This window comes from Capricornis sumatraensis, chromosome 18 (assembly GCF_032405125.1).
Source record: "Capricornis sumatraensis isolate serow.1 chromosome 18, serow.2, whole genome shotgun sequence".
Lineage (NCBI taxonomy): Eukaryota > Metazoa > Chordata > Mammalia > Artiodactyla > Bovidae > Capricornis > Capricornis sumatraensis.
In genome coordinates, this window is record NC_091086.1 from 40,909,305 (window position 1) to 40,924,916 (window position 15,612).

Genomic DNA, 15,612 nt, shown 5'->3' on the forward strand with positions numbered 1-15,612 from the left:
TCCTTTCCCTATTTGGAACCAGTCTGTTCCATGTCAAGTTCTAACTGTTGCTTCCTGGGCTGCATACAGAATCCTCAAGAGGCAGGTCAGGCGGTCTGGTATTCCCATCTCTTTAAGAATTTTCCACAGTTTGTGGTGATCCACACGGACCTTTGTATTTTCACAAGGTTCCCCAGGAGATTCTGGTACTGACCAAAGTTGAAGAACCATAATTTATGAACATGCTTTTCTTATTCACAATCTGTAAGCTCAAAATTTGCACACATTAAAGAGCTGTTTCCTCCTGCCTGCCAATGCAGGAGACATGGGTTCGATCTCAGCTCTGGAAAGATTCCATATGCTGTGGGCCAACTGAGCCCATGCACCACAGCTACTGAGCCTGTGTGCTGCAACTACTGAAGTCTGCACACCCTAGAACCTGTGAAACAGAGAGGTCATCGCAATGAGAAGCCCTTACACAGCAGTGAAGAGTAGACCCTGCTCACCTCAACCAGAAGAAGCCCACTCAAAACAACAGTCAAAGAAGACCCAGCACAGTCAACAATAAAATGAGTAAATAAATAAATAGTAAAAAGAGACATATTCTCTTAAAAACTCTGGTTGTATTACAGAATCAAACCATATGTGCTGTTTTCACTGGAATTCATCCAATACAATTACAATCATGAGGATTTTATGACACCTGGAATTTCAGTAACCTGAAAGCATATTTAGCACATGGTACGATCATTTATTTTTTTCATATATGAAAAAAAAATACTGTATCTGTGAGAACATTCCAGTGACGATTATCTACTAAGAAACAGAAATTCCCAGGTTTTTGTTAATGGTGAAAATAACTCTGATAACTATTTACTGGAGCAGGGAAAATACTAAAGTTCAGCTTATATTTAGGAAATTTCTCCAGGTGTTATGTATCAAGTCATAATATTTCTTTGTTTAACAAATTAGAAACTTCCTCTTTCAGCTGATAAAAGATGGCTTTTGTTCTCAAGTTTCTTTTACAAAAAGGTGAATTTTGGTGTGTCATACTTAAAATCCTAACCAAAAACTGACAAGTTTTCTTCCCACCAACTTCTCTCTGGGGCACCCTGATGTCGGCATCAGGAAGAGTGAGGTCATATGCTTTTAATAAACCCAAATGCCATCAAATATAGGAAATCATTTGGCATTTCCTTTACTGGATACAAAACCTTACCTTTATTAGTCATTTAATTATGAGTTCAGAAATGAATTTGTGATGTGGAAGAACAATATTCATTAATAATTAGGGAAATGAGCAATGCACAAAATTTTCTAATAGGTCCAACCCTTCTTTTTCCTGCATGGTAAATGTTTGTGAAGGAAATATGCTTTAATAAGATAAGAGGTTTCAGTAGAGGCATATTTATTACTTCTCCCTGAGTGGACTCAACATGAGACTGGCAACTGTTTTAAGAAATACTTTTAATCCTAGACCATTATTATTACATACTGCTTAGAGCATAAAGTCCTCAGCTTGCTTTTGAAAGCATTATGACAAAGACCCTCATTTTGCACTTGAGGAAAAGGTGAAGCCAAACGGTTAGAGGAACCTAACAGTTTACAGATCTGAGAGTGAAAGATAGTTTTTATGGCTTTTGATGCAAAGATTGCTTCAATAAACCTTTAAGCATTTGCTTTAATCTAAAGACATTTGTAAAAAAGAAGCTAAGATATTCTGAAGAGGAATAAAAAGCTTTAAATGTGTGAAAATTTGAAGTTCAGTAATTCTACTTCTACTTTAGGATACAGTAATTCTACTGTATCCTAAAGAACCACTCAGTAATATGCATAACTATTCTTGCAGCAGCAACAGCATACTGGTAAAACCATATTTATTGCAATGCTGTGAAACAGTTTAAGAAAGCTGGATCATGTTAAATGGTGAACAATTAAGAAGGAAATTGAGCTTTCTTCTATAAGTTCACATATAAATTTTTTTTTCTGTTGTTGTTCAGTCACTAAGTCATGTTCAATTCTGTTTAACCACATGGACTGCAGCATGGCAGGCTTCCCTGTCCTTTGCTTTCTCTCTGAGTTTGCTCAAACTCATGTTCATTGAATCAATGATGCCATCCAACAATCTCATCCTCATTCGCCCCCTTCTCCTACTGCCCTCAATCTTTCCCAGCATGAGGGTCCTTTCCAGTGAATTGGCTCTTCAAATCAGGTGGCCAAAGTATTGGAGCTTCATCTTCAGCATCAGTCTTTCCAGTAAAGAGTCAGTGTTGATTTAATTTAGGATTGACTTGATGGATCTCCTTGCCGTTCAAGGGGCTCTAAAGAGTCTTCTCCAACACCACAGTTCGAAAGCATCAGTTTTTCAGTGCTCAGCTTTCTTTATGCTCCCACACTCACATCTATACATGCCTACTGGAAAAACCATAGCTTTGACTAGATGGACCTTTGTCGGCAGAGACCTTTGTCTCTGCTTTTTAATATGTTGTCTAAGTTTATCATAGCTTTTCTTCCAAGGAGTGTGTTTTAATTTCATGGCTACAGTCACCGTCCACAGTGATTTTGGAGCCCAAGAAAATGAAATCTGTTACTATTTTCACCTTTTTGCCAACTGTTTGCCAAAGTGATGGGACCAGATGCCATGATCTTAGTTTTTTGAATGTTGAGTTTTAAGGCAGCTTTTTCATGCTCTTCTTTCACCTTCATCAAGAGGCTCTTTAGTTCTTCACTTTCTGCCATTAAAGTGGTATCATCTGCATGTCTGAGGTTGTTTCTATTTCCCCTGGCAATCTTGATTCCACCTTGTGCTTCATCCAGTCTGGCATTTTGCATGATGTACTCTGCATATAGCACAAGCGCAGGCAGCTTCAATGGCGCACAAGCGCGGGTGATGCCGAGAGGAGCTACCCCACGTCTGAAGTCAGGGGCAGAAGCCGGGAGGACCCCAGGCCCGAGGGGCGGTGGCAAAGAGGAGCTACCCCATGTCCAGGGTCAGGGGCAGTGGCCGAGAGGAGAAACCCCACGTCCAAGGAGTGGTGGCTGCGCCAGACACAGGAGGGCCTGGAGGAGCTATTCCACGTTCAAGGTCAGGAGGGGCAGTGGTGAGGAGATAGCCCTCGTCCAAGGTAAGGAGCAGTGGCTGTGCTTTGCTGGAGCAGCTGTGAAGAGATACCCCACATCCAAGGTAAGAGAAACCCAAGTAAGACGGTAGGTGTTGCAAGAGGGTGTCAGAGGGCAGACACACTGAAACCATAATCACAGAAAACTAGTCAATCTAATCACACTAGGACCATAGCCTTGTCTAACTCAGTGAAACTAAGCCATGCCCTGTCGGGCCACCCAAGACGGGTGGGTCATGGTGGAGAGGTCTGACAGAATGTGGTCCACTGGAGAAGGGAATGGCAAACCACTTCAGTATTCTTGCCTTGAGAACCCCATGAACAGTATGAAAAGTCAAAATGATAGGATACTGAAAGAGGAACTCCCCAGGTCGGTAGGTGCCCAATATGCTACTGGAGATCAGTGGAGAAATAACTCCAGAAAGAATGAAGGGATGGAGCCAAAGCAAAACCAATACCCAGTTGTGGATGTGACTGGTGATACAAGCAAGGTCCGATGTTGTAAAGAGCAATATTGCATAGGAACCTGAAATGTTAGGTCCATGAATCAAGGCAAATTGAAAGTGGTCAAACAGGAGATGGCAAGAGTGAATGTTGACATTCTAGGAATCAGCAAACTAAAATGGACTGGAATGGGTGAATTTAACTCAGATGACCATTATATCTACTACTGCAGGCAGGAATCCCTTAGAAGAAATGGAGTAGCCTTCATGATCAACAAAAGAGTCTGAAATGCAGTATTTGGATGTAATCTCAAAAATGACAGAATGATCTCTGTTCGTTTCCAAGGCAAACCATTCAATATCACAGTAATCCAAGTCGATGCCCCAACCAGTAACGCTGAAAAAGCTGAAGTTGAATAGTTAGTTTAAATGATTAGTCTAATGTTAGTCTAAAAGGGATTTGAACTAACACCCCCCAAAAAATGTTCTTTTCATTCTAGGGGACTGGAATGCAAAAGTAGGAAGTCAAGAAACACCCGGAGTAACAGGCAAATTTGGCCTTGGAATATGGAATGAAGCAGGGCAAAGACTAATAGAGTTTTGCCAAGAGAATGCACTGCTCATAGCAAACACCCTCTTCCAACAACACAGGAGAAGACTCTACACATGGACATCACCAGGTGGTCAACACCGATATCAGATTGATTATATTCTTTACAGCCAAAGATGGAGAAGCTCTATATAGTCAACAAAAACAAGACCAGGAGCTGACTGTGGCTCAGATCATGAACTCTTTATTGCCAAATTCAGACTTAAATTGAAGAAAGTAGGGAAAACCACTAGACCATTCAGGTATGACCTAAATCAAATCCCTTATGATTATACAGTGGAAGTGAGAAATAGATTTAAGGGACTAGATCTGATAGATAGAGTGCCTGATGAACTATGGCCTGAGGTTCGTAACATTGTACAGGAGACAGGGATCCAGACCATCCCCATGGAAAAGAAATGCAAAAAAGCAAAATGGCTGTCTGGGGAGGCCTTACAAATATCTGTGAAACGAAGAGAAGAGAAAAGCAAAGGAGAAAAGGAAAGATACAAGCATCTGAGTGCAGAGTTCCAAAGAATAGCAAGAAGAGATAAGAAAGCCTTCCTTAGCAATCAGTGCAAAGAAATAGAGGAAAAGAACAGAATGGGAAAGACTAGAGACCTCTTCTAAGAAAATTAGAGATACCAAGGGAACATTTCATGCAAAGATGGGCTCGATAAAGGACAGAAAGAGTAGACCTGACAGAAGCAGAAGATATTAAGAAGAGGTGGCAAGGATACACAGAAGAACTATACAAAAAAGATCTTCACAACTGGGATAATCACGATGGTGTGACCATTCACCTAGAGCCAGACATCCTGGAATACGAATTCAAGTGGGCCTTAGAAAGCATCACTACGCACAAAACTAGTGGAGATGATGGAATTCCAGTTGGGCTATTTCAAATCCTGAAAGATGATGCTGTGAAAGTGCTGCACTCAAAATGCCAGCAAATTTGGAAAACTCAGCAGTGGCCACAGGACTGGAAAAGTTCAGTTTTCATTCCAGTCCCAAAGAAAGGTAATGCCAAAGAATGCTCAAACTACCACACATTTGCACTCATCACACACGCTAGTAAAGTAATGCTCAAAATTCTCCAAGCCAGGCTTTAAGCAATATGTGAACTTCCAGATGTTCAAGCTGGTTTTAGAAAAGGCAGAGGAACCAGAGATTAAATTGCCAACATCTGCTGGATCATGGAAAAAGCAAGAGAGTTCCAGGAAAACATCTGTTTCTGCTTTATTGACTATACCAGAACATTTGACTGTGTGGATCACAATCAACTGTGAAAAATTCTGAAAGAGATGGGAATACCAGACCACCTGACCTGCCTCTTGAGAAACCTATATGCAGGTCAGGAGGCAACAGTTAGAACTGGACATGGAACAACAGACTGTTTCCAAATAGGAAAAGGAGTACGTCAAGGCTGTATATTGTCACCCTGCTTATTTAACTTCTATGCAGAGTACATCATGAGAAATGCTGGGCTGGAAAAAGCTCAAACTGGAAACAAGATTGCTGGGAGAAATATCAGTAACCTCAGACATGCAGATGACACCATCCTTATGGCAGAAGGTGAAGAGGAACTCAAAAGCCTCTTGATGAAAGTGAAAGGAGAGAGTGAAAAAGTTGGCTTAAAGCTCAACATTCAGAAAACAAAGACCATGGCATCTGGTCCCATCACTTCATGGGAAATAGATGGGGAAACAGTGGAAACAGTGGCTGACTTTATTTTGAGGGGCTCCAAAATCACTGCAGATGGTGACTGCAGCCATGAAATTAAAAGATGCTTACTCCTTGGGAAAAAACTTATGACCAACCTAGATAGCATATTCAAAAGCAGAGACATTACTTTGCCAACAAAGGTCCATCTAGTCAAGGCTATGGTTTTTCCAGTGGTCGTGTATGGATGTGAGAGTTGGACTGTGAAGAATGCTGAGCACTGAAGAATTGATGCTTTTGAACTGTGGTGTTGGAGAAGACTCTTGAGAGTCCCTTGGACTGCAAGGAGACCCAACTAGTCCATTCTAAAGGAGACCAGTTCTGGGTGTTCTTTGGAAGGACTGATGCTAAAGCTGAAACTCCAATACTTTGGCCACCCTAAGTGAAGAGTTGACTCATTGAAAAGACTCTGATGCTGGGAGGGATTGGGGGCAGGAGCAAAAGGGGACAAAAGAGGATGAGATGGCATCACCGACTTGATGGACATGAGTTTGAGTGAACTCCAGGAGATGGTGATGGACAGGGAGGCCTGACATGCTGTGATTCATGGGGGTCAGAGAGTTGGACATGACTTAGCGACTGAACCAAACTGGACTCTGCATATAAGGTAAATAAGCAAGATGACACTATACAGCCTTTACATACTCTTTCCCCATTTTGAACCAGTCCATTGTTCCCTGTCTGGTTCTAACTGTTGCTTCTTGACCTACATACAGATTTCTCAGGACATGGGTATCGTCTGGATCTGATATTCCCATTTCTTTAACAATTTTCCACAGTTTGTTGTGATCCACACAGTCAAAGGCTTTAGTGTAGTCAATCAAACAAAAGTAAATGTTTTTCTTGAATTCCCTTGCTTTTCCTATGATCCAGCCAATGTTGGCAATTTGATGTCTGGTTCCTCTGCCTTTTCTGATCCAGCTTGTACATCTGGAAGTTCTCAGTTCCCATACTGCTGAAGCCTAGCATAAAGAATGTTGAGCATTACCTTGCTAGTATGTGACATAAGTGCAGTTGTGGGCAATTTGAACATTCTTTGGCATTGTCTTTTGTCATTAATGATTTAAGGTCAGAACATTCATTTTGAAGAACTTGGAACAATAAATCTCACATCTGAGGAATAAAGCTGCAAAGTTTAGAAATAGTGTTGAAAAGCAGAAGCCATCTTAAAACTACAGATTTCTGGTTGTTTTTGGGATCTTGACTCTTTGAGGGTATGCAGATAGTGTTTTCAGAAAAACTGGTCTGAATCTCTGGGGATAAGATGGTTTATTAAATATACAATTTTCGTGAATACTAGTAAAGTATTCAGAGCAACTTACTTATTCAAATGTGGGGCGTTAAACTGGCCTTACTATTCAGTGGCATGATGCATGCACGCTCAGTCGCTCAGTAGTGTTTGACTCTTTGAGACCCTGTGAACTGTAGGCCTCCAGGCTCCTCTCTCCATGGAATTCTCCAGGCAAGAATACTGGAGTGGGTTGCCATTTTCTACTGCAGGAAATCTTCCTGACCCAGGATTCCTACATAATCTGTGCCTCGTGCATTAGCAGGTGGGTTCTTTACCACGGTGCCACCTCAGTGACATAGTGCTAGCCATTGAAATTCTTTCAGAGTAATGTTTTAAAAACGTGAGAACATAGTCACAGTGAAATTCTAGGTTTGAAAGGATGTTAAAAATAGTACATTCAGCATAATCTAAAATTTATGCCATATGTCTAGAAACCTACAAAGAAAGATAAAAAGGTATATATGCAAATGCTTACAGTGATTATCTCTGGGTGGTACAAGTAGAGATATTTTTATGTGTTTATTGAGAGGAAGAATATCATTTTCATTGTTTAGGGCTGGTATAACAGATTACCACACATTAAGCAGCTTAAAAAATTTACCATCTCACAGTTCCATAGAAGTCCAGTGGGCCCAGCTGATTTCTCTGCTCTGGGTCTCATCAGGCCAAAATCAAGGTGTGTGCCAGTCTCGACTCTTACCTGAAGTCTCTGCAGGAAAATGCTTTTCTAGGTTATTTTACATTGTTGAAAGAATTCCGCTGCATGTGATTTTAAGATCAAAGCCCCCTATTTTCTTGCTAGCTGTCACTAGAGGCAGTTCTTCCCAGTTTCTAGAGCCTGTCAGAATTTTATGGCTCATAGCCCCCTTCATTTTCAAAGTCCACAATAGTGGGTGAAAACTCTCTCATGCTTTGCATCTCTTCTGCCTTTTTCTGTGTGGCTTTTCTCTGACTGAATTCAGCTAGAAAAGTTTCTCTACTTCTAAGACCTTGGAGGGATTAGTTTAAGATTTTCTAAAGTTCCACCAATTAGCAACCTTAGTTTTATCTTGAACATCCTTTTTCCAGTTTAGCATGACGTATTCAGAGGATCTGTGGATTAGGGTAGAAATATCTTGGGGCAGAGATTCTCTGGACTGCAACAGATAGTATAATGTTAATGGCATGAGCTTTCAAGATGGATAACAGACAGACCTTGTTGTATCCCAAAGCTGCCACCAGATACATGTTGACTTTGGGGAAGTTAATTCATTTGCCTTCCAATTATCTCATGTATGAAACGGGGATCATAATTATGCTTATTTCAGTGGACATTTATAAAGATTATATGAGCTACTACATAAAGGAAGCTGAGCACTTAAGAACTGATGCTTTTGAACTGTGGTGTTGGAGAAGACTCCTGAGAGTCCATTGGACTGCAAGGAGATCCAACAAGTCAATCCTAAAGAAAATCAGTCCTGAATATTCATTGGAAGGACTGATGCTGAAGTTGAAGCTACAATACTTTGGCCATCTGATGTGAAGAACTGACTCATTGGGAAAGATCCCAATGCTGGGAAAGATAGAAGGCAGGAGAAGAAGGGGATGACAGAGGATGAGATGGTTTAATGGCATCACCACTCAATGGGCATGAGTGTGTGCAAGCTCTGGGAGTTGGTGATGGACAGTGAAGCCTGATGTGTCCATGGGGTTGCAAAGAGTTGGACATGACTGAGTGACTGAACTAAACTGAATATTAAAAGCCTAGGGTGCAATTTGCAATAAAGATTAACCATGATATTTTCATTATTCTCAATACATTTCTGTGTTTTCTACAATGAACATGTGTTAATAAGAAAAACAATACAAATTATTTTGGAAGCAAGAAGTTTAATCCTGTTCATATGGTTATGTCTGTTGGTGGATATATACTTTTTCATTTTTAAAACATTTTTCTGTAGCACTTACTAACTGAATATTTAATTTTAACTATATATCTTGAAATGTGTATATATTTATTTACTATATGCTCCAAGTACTAGACTACTCTCAGTATTGTTCCCGGATGTTCCTCAGTGTTTCTGGCACTTAGTAGCTACTTTATAAATATATGTTAAGTAAATGAATTATTTCTAATACAACCATGCAAGAGTCTAATTAAAAGTACTTTGGATCACTTAGAAATTTTCCTTTTACATACATTCCTGAGATAGAAAAAGGCAGAACAATGAAAGTCTTTTTTGAAAATTTAAATTTTCACTTGTCTAAAATATTCTCCCATATTAATATATTTAAAATGTAATTGTTCTCATAGTACCTCTCATTGAATTCAGGGGGGAAAATTGTACACAATAATAATGTGATCATGGTGCTAGATTTTAACCCACAAAGCTTGACTCTGATTTCAATTATGAAAACTATTATATATCCAAGGGATATATCCAATGAGACTCATTTACTTTCATTAATGAGAAACTCATAAAGACATGCTAGAGGGAGGGAGATAGAGGAGAAATGATGAAGAAGAATGTGCTATGAAGGAGGAAGGAAGCTACCACTGAACAGAGGAGGAAGAGATAATAGAACCAAAAGACTGCAGGTGCTGTAAGACTCAGCTCATCTCTATGCCTCTGGAACAGCTCTTTTCTTATAGTGCTCATGAGTTAAAATTTGGAAATCTTAGTACCTACACAAACCCACTGTGATAAATGAACCAAGAACCCAATAAGGGACAGATAATAAGACTTTGGTTTTGGTGGAATTAAGGGATCACAGAGGGAATGCAAATGCCCTCTGTTAAGACTCCTGTATGTGTTCTTTCAGGTTGGTTAACAGTAGGGAACAAGCCTAGAATAGCCAGAGATTCTATTCTATGAGGTAGGTTATTATGGAAAATGTGTGACTAATGCGCATTTGGTGAGCCAAATTACACTTAGGCTGCTAACAACTTGGCTAATGTGTCTACTCTGTGTGTGTCTGATAACATGTGATGAGGATGTTGTATTATAAGCTTTGACTCAATCTGTACTAGGTCATTAGGTCAAAGAATCATGAAAATAAATTAGTTAATGAATACCTTGTTACGGTTCATTGCAACAGACATGAAAACCCATAATTACAATAGAAAGAAAAAAATTCGGAAAGAGTTTTGTTAAAAACAACCCTGGTGTATAGACGAAGAAACTTCTGTTTTTTTAAAGAATAGCATGAATCTGAACTCTATCATCTAATTGGACTACCGTTTTCAAACTTCATATATTTTATGAGTAAATACTTTCTATCCAAAGCCATGTTTTTTCCAATAGTCATGTATGGATGTGAGAGTTGGACCATAAAGAAGTTTGAAAGCAGAAGAATTGATGCTTTTGAGTTGTGGTGCTGGGATTCCTTGGACAGCAAGGAGATCAAACCAGTCAATCTTAAAGGAATCCTAAGGAAAAGCAACCCTGTGTGTTCATTGGAAGGATTGATGCTGGAGCTCCAGTACTTTGGCCACCTGATGCAAAGAGCTGACTCACTGGAAAAGACCCCAGTGCTGGGAAAGACTGAAGGCAGGAGGAGAAGGGGTTGACAGAGGATGAAACGATTGGATAGCATTATTGACTCAATGGTCGTGAATTTGAATAAACTCCAGGAGATAGTGGAGGACAGGGAAGTCTGCCATGCTGCAATCCATGGAGTCAGAGAGTCAGACATGACTTAGCGACTGAACAACAACAATCCAAATATTAAAAATGACTGAAATGAAATGGAATACAGATTGCATTAGTATTGAATTAAAAAATTTTTCTCTCTCTTTTTATTTTTTGCCATGTCAAAGGCATATCTAACTGCAGGCCATGATCATGAATGTTTCAAATTATTCCAGAAGACCAAGGCTCCTTATCCTGAGGCTATGGAAAACTGAGTCACAGCCCTGGATGGAAAAAAATAGCATCACTATTTGTACGGAAATTAAATGAAAATTTAGCACTGCCTTCCATTATGATTGCAGGCAACAAACTTTTGTAGTATTACCAGTATTTGTGACTTTGTCACCAATAAATAAGATATTTTATATCATATTATTATTGCAGATATCTCAAAATATTGTTTAACTCAGCAGTACAAAATTATAATAATTACTCTAATTTCCCCTAGATCCTGGTATTTAATGTGACCATTAGAAGCACATATGTTACTGTATCATGATTTATAACATTTTGATAACCCTTCTAATACTTTAGGTTCCTTTGTTATATTGTTTGCTTTATTTTTATATTGATAAAAATAATATTTTGAGAAGGTAATCATATAGTCACCAGACTGCCCAAGAACCCAGGATAGAAAGAAAGAGAAGGGGGTGGGGAAGAAAGAAATAAAGGAAGGAAAGAAAAGAACCCATGAGTGGGCTATTGACATGCTAAAAGTAGTAGCTATAAGTTTTTCTCTGTCTCCAGAATTTAGTGCCTAGAACATAGTTTGTTCTAAAAAGAAAAAAAAAAATCCTTGTTGGATGACTTCTGCCTATGAAAACATGCCTGAAGCAATAAGCTATGACTTAGTGGAAAGACTTGTCATGAGGTAATGTTTGAATGGACTCTTGTAAAATGTGTAGGAAGAGGATGTAGTAAATAGTTTGTGCACACTGATCAGTAGAAAACATGACTGCTGTGGAAGAAAATTAATTTTATGTAGATGAAGGATTTGTGTGAAAGAATATAATGTGTGTATAAGATAATACTATCATGGCTTTAGTTAGGTAAGGATTTCTTAAGATGCAAAAAGTCCTAAGGGTAAAGTAAATTTTGGGAAATTTGATTATATTAAACCTAGCCATTTATTTCCATCAAAATTATTATAAAAAGCAAAAATTAAAAAATAAGGCATAGTAGGAGGGGACATTATTTTCAACACATGTAATTAAAGGGTAAATAATGAGAATATATAAAGAGTTTCTGGAATTTATTATAAGGAAAAGTCAACCAGTACCAAAGAAGAGGTAATCCATTTGTCCAAATGTAAAATGAGAATGACTTGAATAGGAAGTTCACATAAAGACAATCAGGGATTTTTGTTGTTCAGTCACAAAGCTGTGTCTAACTCTTTGTGACCCCAGGGACTGCATGCAGCACCCCAGGCTTCTGTGTCTGTCACTATGTCCTGGAGATTCCTCAGATTCATGTCCACTGAGCTGATGATGCTGCCTAACCGTCTCATCCACTGCCAACCTCTTGTCCTTTGTCTTCAGTCTTTTGCAGCATTATGGTCTTTTCCAAACACAGATTGCCAATAAGCAAATGAAAATATACTGGACCTCATCAGTAAGGAGAGAAATGTAAATTAAAATCAAATTGGCATACAGATTTATACCAGTTTGCCGAAAATTAGAAGTTTGCCAGTACTAAGTATTGGTAAGGGTTATGAACACTGAGAACTCATTCACTGCTGCTGAAAGTGTAAACTAGTACAACCACCTTTGGGAAGTAGTTTGACATTTTCTATTCAAGTTTTTGGGAGATAAGAGATTTGCTGTGTTCTATTCTTTAGTCTGAATAGGGCAGGCAAAAATAGGGAATGTTGGTAAAAACTACTAAGATGGAGTTCACTTACGATTTAGAAAGCTGCAAAGAATGTAACTCTTCATTTTACAACATGGAAAGGCCAGATAATCTTTGACATCCTTTTTGAATCCAGTTAAGAGCTAAAGTCAAAGGGCAATCAACTAGCCTGAAATCTGAGGAAAGAGTTTCAAGGAGAAGGCAAATGCAAACGATTGCTTACCTAAAGCATAACATAGAAGGAAGAGACACCAAATAGCATTCAAACACATAACAAAGAAAAACTGTAATAAATATGAAATGTTACGACTTGATGATTTGTACATGAATTTTCATTATGTTTTCTCTGATTTATGCTATCTGAAATATTTCATTAGTGTTTTTTTTTTTTTAAGAGAGCTTGAGGTATTATGAGAACTGCATTTGAGTTTTAATTCCCAGAGTATTGGGTACAAGAGGAGAGAGACCAGATATCTTATGTAGTGAAAGAGTCTTTCATGTAAAATTAATGAAGCCAGGTCTGTCTTTCAAAAACTTAATTCTGTTAATGGCATGGCCAAAGAGACCAATGCCAAGTCAAACCTGTGCTGAATTTGTGACAGGCATTCAATCGCCAGTTTCCAATTCATGTTCATTTCTCCTGATGAAGTTGCACTTATGGCCTGATTTACTAGGCTTTGTATTTGGGCAGAACTATCTTAGAATTTCAGTTATTCCACTTTCTAAGAATGTCGCTTTGGGACAATCACTGTACGTAGTAAGGTTTTTTCATCTTTAAGATAGTATACTGAATGTTAACTCATAAGTTGCTCCAAAGATTAAATGAGATAATGAATATAAGACTATGGCCATTCTGATACATAGAATACTTATATCAAATCTTAGTTACCTTTGTTTTTCTTTTGTAAAGAACCAAAGAACCGTATGCAGCCTAGTGCCAAGATAACCTCTCCATTTGATAGACTCTAAAGGCTTTCCTGGAGTATCAAGAAAGAGAAAAACTTTATTATTTCTTCTGCCTCTTTATTATTAATAAATTTGATTTTATCTTCTTGTTTCAGTTAGTTTTTGCTACTTAACAGTTGCTGCTTAACAAACATTTTTTGCTGCTCTAAAGCTTGATCTCTTAAAATAACAATTATTTATTTAGCTCACATTTCTAGGCAGCAGCAATTTGGACTGGGTCTAGTGGGGCCATTCTTTACCTGTGACCACTCATGCTTCTTCTTGCAGATGACAGTTCATGTCCTTGTAGCCTAGCCTTGTCTCTGCTGGCTGGGATGACAGCTAGAGGGGAGCAGAGTACCTGATCGACGTGTCTCTCATCACCCATTAGACCATCCAGGCTTGTCCACATGGTGGCAGCTTCAGGGTTTCCAGGATCAGCAAGAGAGAGGGAAGCCCAGTGTAGAGCATTTTGGATGCCTCTGTTTGCAGTGGGCTTGCTCACATCTCATCTGACACAGGAGGTTGCTTGGTTAACACAGACTCAAGGGGTGAGAAACAGATTTCACCTTTTGACTAGAGCTGCTGCAGTGTCGCATAACAAGAGTAGATGTAGAAAGGGCAAGATTTACGATCATTTCCACAACCTACCACACTGCTGAAAACAAGGAAAGCAATTCCCTTCTGTCTGCTACTTCACAGATAGATCCGTTTTAATCCTTTGAGTCTGTGTGTGCTGTGTGTGCTCAATCACGTCTAACTCTTTGCAACTCTATGGACTGTAGGACACCAGGTTCCTCTGTCCATGGAACTTTCCAGGCAAGAAAACTGGGGTGGATTGCCATTTCTTCTGGGGATCTATCGGACCCAATGATTGAACCTGAATCTCTTGCATCTCCTGCGTTGGCAGGCAGATTCTTTACCACTGAGCCCCCTGAGAAGCCCTTCCTTGTTTGAGTCTAGCAATAGTCTTATAATAGGATTTTCCCTGGATGATTAAGAAACATGCTTCATAAGGAGAAGCTATTTACTGTTATAGGTCTCGTGAGTAGTGTTATTCATTGTCAGTAGAGTGCTGGGGAATCTTTCTGCTTTCATGCTTTGGTGCTTGGAAACTGAGGTTCTAGAATAACATTTGAACTAAAAAAAAAAAAAAAATTTTTTTTTCCCTGGAGCTGTACTTGTTCAAATCCTTAAACTGTAAATTAACTTATTATAAAACCAACCATATTCCAGATTTTGTGCTCATCATGAATAAAATTAATGCTTTACAAAACCTAACAACTGCCGAAATTCAGTTGTTTAGATAATAGGGGAAAATGTACTTGCCTCATGAGTGGTATTATTCATTTTCCCTTTCTTTTCTTACATAACTCTGAGTTTTCTTCTTAAATATATTTGGTTAAAATTTAGTAGAATTCAGTCTTCTTTAAGAAAAGAGAGAATGGGTTTAACCTTGGAAAAATGGGAGATGCTAAAATCTCTCCAAGAAGAAAAGCAACGAAATTGTTCTAATGACCTGGATGTATGTATTTCTTTCTTAGCCTATTAGATAATAGGGAGAATAGGATATTTAACAAATCAGTGTTTTAAATGAGTAAAAGCAATGTATATTTCATGTTCTCAGCTAACCCGGTATATTGGATTCTATCCATTCTTCAGTAATTTATGAAACCTAATTGAATTGTTCCAGTATTGGGGAAGAGAAATTGAGTTACCTAAAACTAGAAATTGTTTGCCTGAATAACTTTTTTTTTTTTTTCATGGCCAGAACCAGAAAGAGAAATAGAACATTTTGAGAAAATTTGTCCCCAAAGTACCATTTTTTAAATGAAATTATGTAACTCAATTTACTTTATGGCAGTCACTGTGGCTAATATTGGACTTGATTTTAATTTTATGTGGATTAAAGATTTAACTTTTCCCCGATGTATTTTTGAATGACTTTATTCACAGGCCATATCCTTTTTCACATTGTCTGAGTTTTATTCTCTCTGACAGCCAA